Source organism: Arachis ipaensis, chromosome B6, assembly GCF_059453495.1.
Source record: "Arachis ipaensis isolate K30076 ecotype BB chromosome B6, ASM5945349v1, whole genome shotgun sequence".
Classification (NCBI taxonomy): domain Eukaryota; kingdom Viridiplantae; phylum Streptophyta; class Magnoliopsida; order Fabales; family Fabaceae; genus Arachis; species Arachis ipaensis.
This window is the reverse complement of record NC_142441.1, coordinates 102,169,536-102,181,168: the sequence shown is the minus strand read 5'-3', so window position 1 is coordinate 102,181,168 and position 11,633 is coordinate 102,169,536. Positions and strand designations below refer to the sequence as shown.

General features: G+C 39.9%; 1 long non-coding RNA gene and 1 other non-coding gene across 2 annotated transcripts; both read left to right on the top strand.

Moving 5' to 3' along the window:
- Positions 1–4,850: 4,850 nt before the first annotated feature.
- LOC107647047 (uncharacterized) lies at positions 4,851–5,895 on the top strand. The gene is made up of 2 exons (XR_015885819.1): positions 4,851–4,961; positions 5,664–5,895. It is a non-coding gene; the product is annotated as an uncharacterized LOC107647047 (long non-coding RNA).
- A 5,173-nt stretch (positions 5,896–11,068) lies between these two features.
- Positions 11,069–11,175, top strand: LOC148562099 (small nucleolar RNA R71). The gene has a single exon (XR_015886913.1). It is a non-coding gene; the product is annotated as a small nucleolar RNA R71 (small nucleolar RNA).
- The last annotated feature ends 458 nt before the right edge of the window (positions 11,176–11,633 follow it).

Here is an 11,633-nt window from a genome sequence, read left to right as displayed (position 1 = left end):
TTTCAGATTTCTATCTTAGTTTAATTAGTTTCTCTTCTACTCTTATTAGTTCTAGCATTCTAGTTTATTTATTTCCCTTATTGATTACTTTATGTTGCCAATTGGTTTATGAATTCTCATGTTAGATTTGATTTTCTATTTAATGCAATTTGAGATATTTCATAATTATGGTTGCTTTCTTCAATTTATGTTATTGATGCTTTCAATTGGTTGTTTGGAATTTATTATCTCTTATTGATTTTCTATGCTTTTATGTTGTGCCTTCCAAGTATTTGATAAAATGCTTGGTTGGATTTTAAATTAGCTTTATATGTTCTTAGCTTTGGTTGAGTAATTGGAGACTCTTGAGTTATCAAACTCCTTTGTTGATTGATAATTGAAAGTTGCTAATTGACTTGAATTCCACTAACTCTAGTCTTTCCTTGGGAGTTGACTAGGACTTGAGGATTCATATTGATTTATCCATTTGACCTACCTTCATAGTTAGAGGTTAACTAAGTGGGAGCATTGATAGCATGGAAATTTGTCTCTCAACAATTTTCCTTCGGCAAGTATACCGAATTGTCGTCAAGTAAAAACTCACAATAGAGTGAGGTCGAATCCCATAGGGATTGATTGGTCAAGCAACTTTAATTAGAGGAATGTTCTATTTGAGTGAAGCAGAATTTGGTTTGAGAGTTGCAGGAAATTAAATGGCGGGAAAGTAAATAGCAGAAAATGTAAATTGCTGGAAATAAAGAGCTGAATGTAAATGGCGGAAAGTAAATTGTAGAATCTTAAATGGGAATGGGGAAGATACTCATAAAAGTAAATTGAAAAAATTAAAGAGAATGGGTAAGATCAGAAATGGGGATTCATTGGGCTTAGGAGATGTTGCATTCTCCGGATCAAGTTCATTTTCATCTCTTCCTCAATCAATGCATTCATTGATCTCCTTGGCAATCTTAAGTGATTGAATTCCAATTTCTTGGTAATTCAATCTCTCAAATCTTGATCAATAACCAATTTCTTGGTCAATTGCTCATGAGAAGAGATGAAGTATGGTCACTGATTATACCACATGCATTCCCAAATCAAGTGTTGGTAGGATTATAGTTACCATACCCAACCAAACCCAATTTGGTCCAACATGAGAAAGCATTTCTAGCATGATCTCTTCATTCCTCTTCCAAGGTTCAAAAGAGATCCAAGTATGAATAGCTTCTTTTCCAAGATAACTACCCAATTGGATGAAGATTGAAAGCTTTCTAGTAAAATCAAGAGAAAAGATAGAAGAAGAGTAATGAAAATTAGTATTGATCCATCAAATTACAACAGAGCTCACTAACCCAATGAAAGGGGTTTAGTTGTTCATAGCTCTAGAAATGGAAAACAAAGATGGAGAATACATCATGAAAACTAGAACTAGAAGTGCAGAGAAAGTAAATTATACAGAGAGTAGTTCCCAATTTCCAATCCCCCCAAAAAGCTCTTTCTAATTCAAAACTACCCCTATATATACTACTCTTCTGATCTTCTAGTTGGTTCTTTAAGTCTTGGATATGGGCCTTTGGATCTTGAGTTTGAAGCAGTTATCTTCCGCAGTGGGCATAGCTTTACTTGCAGAGAGAAAGTGTGGAGTAGGCAGGGTGTTTAGCTCAGGACGTTAGTGGCGTTAACGTTAAGTGAGAGTGTGGGTTCGAGAACGTTAGTGGCAATCACCTTTTTCACTAACGTTCCTCACTCAGGGATAATCCACGTTAACTTCAACGTTAGTGGCACTAACGTGACCACTAACGTTGCCTCTTGGTCCTTCGCACACGTCATTGGGACTCACCTTTTCCAATAACGTTGAGAGACTTCCCTTCCCCCTACGTTAGAGTCCACGTTAACTTAGTTAACGTGGCTCTTAACGTAAGCTTGCCAATCCTTCGAGAACGTTAGTGACACTTACCTTTGTCACTAACGTTCCGATGTGCCCCTACTTCCCACGTTAGAGTCCACGTTAACTAGGTTAACGTGGCTTCTAACGTAGTAATGCTAGCCATCTCCAACGTTAGTGACAAAGGTGAGTGTCACTAACGTTGGCTCATCATCTCTCTTATCTACGTTAGCTTCCACGTTAACTAAGTTAACGTGGGAGTTAACGTTGCTCATAGTGGCTTGTGTGGGTTCACCCCAACGTTAGTGACAAAGGTAAGTGTCACTAATGTTGGCGATCACATGCTTTCTCCACGTTAGCCTCCACGTTAACTAAGTTAACGTGGGAGTTAACGTGGCTCATTGTGGCTTGGCCAACGTTAGTGACAAAGGTGAGTGTCACTAACGTTGGCTTTTCTTTTGCTTCCCAACGTTAGAGTCCATGTTAACTGAGTTAACGTGGCCACTTATGAGCTTGGTCCAACGTTAGTGACAAAGGTGAGTGTCACTAACGTTGGCTCCACTTTCTTTCTTCCACGTTAGAGTTCACGTTAACTTAGTTAACGTGACTCTTAATGTGGGCTATGATGGCTTCGAGGACGTTATTGGCGATTACTTTTCTCATTAACGTTACAAGCTAGCTCCCATTCCACGTTGGTGGTCACGTTAGTTAGACTAACGTGGCTGCCAACGTGGCTCTTTCTTGCTTTCTTTGTCCTGAAATCAAGCAATGCAGTGCATCAAAGTTCTAATCCACATCATGAGACATGCATCATCCAATTTGTCATCTAATTCATGCAAAATTCTCATGAAATCATGTAAAGTGCTCAATGTATGCTTAAATCAAGATGTAAGTGAAATTCTACCCAAAACTTGCTTATTTCTTAAGAAAATGCATGAAACTACCCTAAAACAGTAAAGAAAAGGTCAGTGAAACTGACCAAAATGCCCTGGTATCACAACACCAAACTTAAAGCTTGCTTGTCCCTAAGCAAGTACTGGAACAAGAGAATGATGAATGGAATGCCAAGAGGAATGAGTCATTATTGTGGAGGTCATATCCTTGGTTTTATGGTGGTTTCATGCATAGCAACTTAGGTTCATTCCTTCACTGGCTTTCAGACCTTTATCATGTCCTGGAATACTCACTTGATTGCACCCTATGAGACTCTTATTCACTGATCCTTTTATTGTTTTTCATGGCTTATTTGTGTTCTTAGGCTAAATGCTCTATGAGGGGGCGACTATTTAAGATAAGCTTTCAGCCAGCACTCCCGAACCAGTTAGTTCAAGGTGCTAGGTTTTAAGACACCCCTAAGGACTTACTTCCTCAAGTCTCTTTCCCCCATACACACACACCACAGACACATGGTTTGTTATTTCCTTTCTTGAGACCTTGGTGTCCAGCACCTCTTTGGGTTACTAAATGTTCTGTAGCAAGGTTGCTCTTGATAGTGGATTTTCAGTTGATAATCCCAGGTTAGTTAACCTAAGTTACCAAGTGATGAAGCACTCCTAAGAACTTATTCATCCAAGCAGATCCTTGGTACAGGAGCACCACAGACACATCTCTCAAGTTTCAAACCCTTGGTGCCTAGCCTTATTCTTTATTAACTTTTCTTTCTTTTTCAACTCTTATTGTTCTTTTCCCCTTTTTCTTATTAGGATCTTGTTATTTAGCTAGTCTCATGGGGTGTGTTTCAAACATATGATTCAGGACAGATAGTTGTCTTCCCACCCTTGTTGGTGAATCAACTTAGCTAACTTATGACCACATCACACACTAAGGAACTTACTCCACAATATGAACTCCACTCTGGTCTTTGATAACAATTATTCTCTTTTTATTTGATTCAAAAGGAGACAAGCATACAAGTAAGCAAGGTGAAAATCCAGCAGGTATCGTGGACAGCACACATATGACAAAAGCAATAGAGCAACATTAAACTCTAATCATCTAAACTAATGAGCAACTATAAATCAAGTTCCTTCGGACTTCCAATTTTTTAGCATTTTAAGTATAGAAATTAAGTAACAACACAACCTTCGGGTGATGGTTTCTTGCTATCCCCTTGTTGTCCTTATCCATAGTTTTTGCTCCTTCATTTCCTTGGATGATGGTGCACTATTTCCTCAGAAGGTTCCTGCAAAGTTATTGGAAGTTGCTTGTTTCCAAAGCACTTGAGACATAGTTAGCTTGCATGTATGCTTGCGAATTTCTGAACTTAATTTGGTGTGTGAACACCAAAATTAGTTCTTTTGCCTAGTACAACAGATTGCATACTTGCAGAGAGCCTCATATATTGTTATTAACAAAACAACCATTAACTTCAGACTAAACTACTGCTAAGTGGTTCCCCTGATTGGTTGGAGCTAGCAATCTGTCATTGGAGAGTAGTGTGATTATAACCATTGTTGTCAAACTCGCGAGTTAACTCGTAAACTCGTGCGAGTTTACGAGTTTAGGCAGTGGAATCGAGTTAACTCGGACACAAACTCGTTTCTGGGTAGACTCGGGTAGACTCGGATAAACTCGGTCAAACTCACGAGTTTATTCATGAGTCAGCGAGTTTGATTTAGGTTGGGTTTTTTGCCAAAACGGCCCGTTTTGGGCAAAGAAAAAAAAAGAAAGGCTGCAAGGGAGCAACCCACTAACCCAGCTAACCCTAAATCCTCTTTACTCACACTCACTCTCTTCTTTTCTCCAAGCTCTCTTCTTCTTCGCATTTCGTCATCAACAGTCCATCCCTTGTCGCCGTCTGTCCCCGATCTGTCACTGCCGTTTGTCGTTCGCCATTTCTCAAACCACCGTTCTCTCACTCTTGCTCTCTCACTCAGCTCAACACACTCTCACTCTCTCGCTCCCTGTTTTGCATCGAAGAACGCAGATTCGTGGAGTACATCAGTCAGCACAACACAGCGACACCAGTGTCAGACACGCTTCTGTCGGTCGTTGTGGAGCACAGTTCCGTCGGTCGTCGGGGAGCACAGTACAGCAACGCGCCAACGCCAGTGTCAGCTACTCAGCTGAGCCTACTTCATTCTGCCATCTTAGCCTTCAGGTATGTTTAAAAATAAATTAGTTACTGAATTGAATCAATTGATGCATTTCGTAGTTGTTACTTGTTAGTGTGAGTTTAATCTGTAATGTTGGTAGTTGAACAAATTTAAATAATTTTGGTATAATGGTATGATTTCTGCCATTTTGATTCTGAAATTAACTTTTTAAATTTTTTTTTAGTTTGAATTCTGGTGTGATGAATGACGAAATATGGATTAATGAATCTGAATATCTAATAGTTATATATTTGTTAATGAATGATGAAATATGGATTACTAAATAAGCTCTGGTGTTAGATACTTGGACAGTTAGACTGTTAGTTACTTTGATGTTTTTTATTAATGAATCTAAATATCTGAAATACTGAAACTCTGATATGTTAGTTTAGTTTAGTTTATTGAAAACTAAAATCTGAATTTAGAAAATCTGAAATGTTAGTTTAGTTTAGTTTAGTTTATTGAAATATGAAATCTGAATTTAGGAAATCTGAAATGTTAGTTTAGTTTAGTTTATTGATTGCTGAAATATGAATTTATAAAATCTAAAATGTTAGTTTAGTTTAGTTTATTGAAATATGAAATCTGAATTTATGAAATCTGAAATGTTAGTTTAGTTTAGTTTAGCTTAGTTTAGTTTATTGAAATCTGAAACTCTGGATAACTTTGCTAAATTAATTATTTAGTTTGTTGATTTGTTGATTTAGGGACACAAATACAAAATGTCTGAAACAAATGATGTTTCTGATGAAGATGGTGAAGATGATGATGTTGATGCCATGGAAGATGAAGATATTGGAGGATTTCAATTTTAGACTTTTACTTTATTAGAACATTTAGTTGTTGCTTTGTTATTTTCTTTTGTTTTTCGGTTGTGTTATATGAAGCTTTGATTGTGTGATTGTGTGTTTTATGTTGAACTAGATGCATATTTGTGAAGGATTTGAATGTGTGGTCTAGAGTACTTGTTATAATTGTAGTATTATGTTAATTTATTATGTGTTTTGATGTTAAAATTGTTAAGTTTAAATGCCTATATTTGATTAAATATATATATTATACATGATATATATATTTTTTATAAAAAATTTATAACAGGTAAACTCGTACGAGTCTATGAGTCGAGTCTACGAGTCGAGTCTAGGTCAGCTCCACGAGTTTACCTAAACTCGCGAGTTTGACAACCTTGATTATAACGAATATCTTTGGTAGAACACCAAACTTAAAACTGCACTTTCACTTTTGGATTTGTTTTGGTGTGGAACACCAAACTTAGCTCCTCGCAATACAGGGGAAACAACTTGTGATTTTTATTGAAATGATGATGAAAAAGAAACTACCTCAGGTTGGGTTGCCTCCCAACAAAGCGTTCTTTTAGCGTCGCTAGCTCGACGATTCCTCCATTACTTGAGATGATACTTCACTTTAGGGTTTTCCCCCATGTTGCCCATATAGTGTTTGAGCCTTTGTCCGTTCACAGTGAAAGTCCTCTCCGAACTTTCATCCATGATTTCTATGTGCCCATATGGCGAGACTTTTGTGACAAGAAAGGGTCCTGACCACCTTGATTTGAGTTTGCCAGGGAACAGTCTCAATTTGGAGTTGTAAAGGAGTACTTGCTGCCCCTTTTCGAAACTCCTTGGTGCCAGATGCAGGTCATGTCTTCTCTTCACCTTTTCTTTATAAATCTTGGCATTTTCATAGGCTTGAGATCTAAATTCCTCCATCTCTTGCAGCTGCAAGATCCTCTTTGCACCAGCAGCGATGCTGTCAAAATTTAATAACTTGAGAGCCCAGAGAGCTTTGTGTTCCAGCTCCAGTGGTAGATGACAAGCTTTCCCATACACCAGTTGGTATGGGGACATCCCTAGTGGCGTTTTAAATGCTGTTCTGTATGCCCAAAGAGCATCATCCAGCTTCTTCGACCAATCCTTTCTTGATGTACCCACAGTCTTTTCCAAAATCCATTTTAGCTCTATGTTAGATATCTCAGTTTGCCCACTTGTTTGGGGATGGTAAGGTGTGGCAACCTTGTGTTTCACCCCGTATCGTAGGAGAAGAGCTTCTAGTGGTCTGTTACAAAAATGGCTCCCTCCATCACTGATGAGTGCTCGTGGGACTCCAAACCGGCTAAAAATATTCTTCCTGAGAAAGTTCATGACCACCTTGTTATCATTTGTTGGGGTTGCAATAGCCTCCACCCACTTGGAAACGTAGTCCACTGCCACCAAAATGTACTTATTTGAATATGAGGTTAGGAATGGTCCCATGAAATCGATTCCCCATACATCAAACAGTTCTAGTTCTAAGATGAAATTTTGTGGCATCTCATTTCTTTTGGGCAAGTTCCCAGATCTTTGGCACTCATTGCAGCTCTTTACTAGTTCTTTACAATCCTTGAAAAGGGTGGGCCAAAAGAATCTGCTTTGTAACACCTTTGCTGCAGTTCTATCCCCTCCAAAATGGCCTCCATAGCATGAGCCGTGGCAATTCCACAGGACCTCTCGTCCCTCTTCTTCTGAAACACATCTTCTCAGGTTTCCATCTGAACATTTCTTGAAGAGATAAGGCTCATCCCAGACAAAATATTTTGCATCATTTATGAGCTTTCTTTTTTGATGTTTGTTGATTTCTGGAGGTAAAGCCCCAGTTGCCTTGAAGTTGGCAATGTCTGCGAACCATGGTGCTTTATGAACTGTCATCAACTGCTCATCAGGGAAGAGCTCATTTACACTTGTATCATGTGTTCCACCTTCATCATGAGGGATTCTGGATAGGTGATCTGCTACCTTGTTCTCCACTCCTTTCTTGTCTCTAATTTCAATATTGAATTCCTGCAACAATAAGATCCATCTTATTAGTCTTGGTTTTGATTCTTGCTTGGCAAACAAATATTTAAGTGCCGTATGATCTGTGAAAACAATTACTTTAGCACCAATGAGGTATGATCTAAACTTATCAAATGCAAAAACTATTACTAGCAACTCCTTTTCAGTAGTGGTATAATTTCTTTGAGTTTCATTGAGGACTTTGCTAGCATAGTATATCACATGGACTAAGTTATCTTTCCTCTGCCCTAACACGGCCCCAACTGCAAAATCAGATGCATCACACATCAATTCAAATGGTAAGTTTCAATCGGGTGGGGAAATGATATGGGTAGAGGACAATCTCTTTTTCAAATTTCCAAACGCTAGCATGCATGTTTCATTGAAGATAAATGGTGTATCAGATACAAGAAGATTGCTTAAGGGTTTGGCTATCTTTGAAAAATCTTTAATAAACCTTCTGTAAAAGCCAGCATGCCCTAAAAAACTCCTAATTGCCTTGACATCACTGGGTGGAGGAAGTTTTTCAATAAGTTCCACTTTAGCTCTGTCCACCTCAATGCCTTGGTTAGAAACCTTATGGCCAAGGACTATTCCTTCTGTCACCATAAAGTGACATTTCTCCCAATTCAAAACCAGATTGGTCTCTTGGCACCTTTTCAATACTAAGGCTAGGTGATTTAGGCAGATAGGAAAGGAATCTCCGAATACCGAGAAATCATCCATAAAAACTTCAATGAATTTTTCTATCATATCTGAGAAGATAGAAAGCATGCAGCGTTGGAAAGTCGCAGGTGCATTACATAGCCCAAATGGCATGCGCCTGTAAGCAAACACTCCATATGGGCAAGTAAATGAGGTTTTCTCTTGGTCTCTGAGATCAACCACTATTTGGTTATATCCTGAATAACCGTCGAGAAAACAATAGTATGAGTGTCTTGCGAGTCTTTCCAACATCTGATCCATGAATGGAAGGGGGAAATGATCTTTTCGTGTAGCTTCATTTAGTTTTCTGTAGTCTATGCACATCCGCCATCCTGTGACGGTCCTTGTAGGAATTAGTTCGTTCTTCTCATTGTGGACTACAGTCATCCCTCCCTTTTTGGGCACGACATGCACGGGGCTGACCCAGGGGCTGTCTGAGATCGGGTAGATTACCCCTCCCTGTCATAACTTCATAACTTCTTTCTGCATCACTTCCTTCATGATTGGGTTCAGCCTCCTTTGGGATTGAATGGATGGTTTGGCATCATCTTCCAACAGTATCTTATGCATGCATATGGCCGAACTGATTCCTTTCAAGTCAGCGAGGGTCCATCCAATGGCATCCTTATGCTTTCGCAACACTTGGAGTAATTCATCCTCTTGATCTTGGCTGAGGGATGAGTTTATGATCACTGGGTAGCTTTCATTCTCTCCTAAGTATGCATATTTGAGAGTGTGTGGCAGTGCTTTGAGTTCAAGTTTGGGTGCTTCTAACTTTTCATTCTCTTCCTTTGGTGCACCTCGTATATGAATCTCTGCTGTTGTAACCTCTTCACTAGACGTTGATCCCTCCTCTATTAACCCTTCGGGTTCTTCTTCTTCAAAACTCTCCTGCATTGCATCTTCCAGTGAGTCCAACCTCATACATTCTCCCCATTATTCTGGTGGGTAACTCATGGCCTTGAACACATTGAATGTCATCTTTTCATTGTGTAATCTCAAGGTAAGATCACTTTTTTGGACATCAATGACAGCTTCAGCAGTAGCTAAGAACGGTCTTCCCAGGATGATGGAGGCCTTGGCTTCCTCCTGCATGTCCAACACCACAAAGTCTGCTGGGAAAATGAAATCTCCCACCTTCACCAGCAAATCTTCCACTACACCATGAGGGAACTTGAACGATCGGTCTGCCAGTTGTAGGGCCATTTTTGTTGGCTTAGCCTCCTCGATCTTCATTTTCCTCATCATAGCTACTGACATCAGATTTATGCTGGCTCCTAAGTCACATAGAGCTTTCTCCACTGTGATCTCCCCTATAATACAAGGGATCTGGAAGCTCCCAGGATCCTTCAATTTCTGGGGTAGTTTATGCTGAATGATAGCACTACATTCTTCGGTTAGTATCACAGTCTCGTTGCTCTTCTAACTTCTCTTCTTAGTCATCAATTCCTTTAAGAACTTGGCATAGAGCGGCATTTGCTCTATTGCTTCAGCAAAGGGTATGTTAATCTGTAATTTCTTAAAGATTTCTAAAAATCTGGAGAACTGGCTGTCATCCCCCTTCTTCTTCAGTTGTTGAGGATATGGTATTTTCGGAATATATGGCTTCAGCTCTCCTTCCTTTTGACGTGAGTTGGAGGTAGGGATTTGAACTTCATCTTGTTCCTCCTTCTTTCTGACTGAATCTTTCTCTTGGGGTTGCTTGGGAGTCTCCTTCAATTCTTTTCCACTTCTGAGGGTTATAGCCTGACACTCCTTCCTTTGGTTTGAGTCTGTATCACTGCGAGGGTTGTGGCTGGAAATTCTCTTGAATAGGTAGCCAATTTGTGTCTCAAGTTTCTTGATGGTAGCATCTTGATTCTGCATATTGGACTGCACTTCTTCTCGGAATGCCTTACTGTCTTGAATCTCTTTGCATATGCCTTCAAGCAGAGTCTCAATTTTGGAGAGTCTTTCTTCAGATGATGGTGAATTGAGAGTAGATGGGTGAGTTGGGTCATTTTGATTTTGGTATGAATGTGGAGAGGTGTTGTTATGGTAGTGCTGATATGATCTTTGTGTGGAATGTTGGTGAGCTACATTGTTGTTGTGGTTGTGACGTCTCTGATCTTGGCTTTAATCTTGTTGATTTCCCCACCCAAAGTTTGGGTGATTCCTCCAACCAGGGTTGTAGGTTTTGGAGTATGGATCATGGGTCTGCCTGGGTGAGTTTTCAATGTAGTTGGCTTGTTCTTGCTCCTCCTCTGCCTCCCGCATTCACCCCCTCTTGGGTTGTTGATGAGGTGGTGATTGCTGCTACTTGGTTCCTCTCCATCTTCTTGGTGAGGTCGGCTAGTTGCTTGGTAATAAGCTTGTTTTGGGCCAGCAGTGCATCTACATTGTTTAGTTCCATCACTCCTCTAGTGTTGCCTCTTTCAGAAGCATAGAAATAGTCATTCTCTGCTACAGTTTCAATGACATCTATGGCCTCCTCAATGGTCTTCTTATTGTTCAGAGATCCCCCAGATGAATGGTCTACTGCCTTCTTTGATTCATAAGAAAGGCCTTCATAGAAAATGTGTAGCTGCACCCATTCATTGAACATATCAGGTGGGCACCTTCTTGTCAGGTCCTTGAACCTCTCCCATGCTTCATATAGAGTCTCACCATCCTGCTGCCTGAATGTTTGCACCTCAGCTCTCAGCCTGTTGATCCGTTGAGGAGGATAGAATCTTGCCAGAAATTTGTTCACAACATCTTTTCAGGTTGCTAAACTCTCCTTTGGGAAGGATTCCAGCCATTTAGATGCCTTGTCCTTAAGTGAGAAAGGAAACAGAAGTAGTCTATAGGTGTCAGGATGAACACCATTGGACTTCACAGTATCGCATATCCTCAGGAAGGTGGTTAGATGTTGATTGGGATCTTCTTGGACGCCTCCTTCGAATGAACAGTTGTTCTGAACAAGGGTGATGAGCTGTGGCTTTAGTTCAAAGTTGTTAGCATGTATGGTTGGCCTTTGGATGCTATTCCCACAGTTTCCTGGGTTTGGGTTGATGTAAGAGCCTAGAACTCTTCTCTCTTGCCCAGCAAGATTTGCTAGACCTTCTCTACCATGGTTGTGAGCCTCTTCTTCATGCTGGTTCTCCATGTTCTCATCCATGTCTG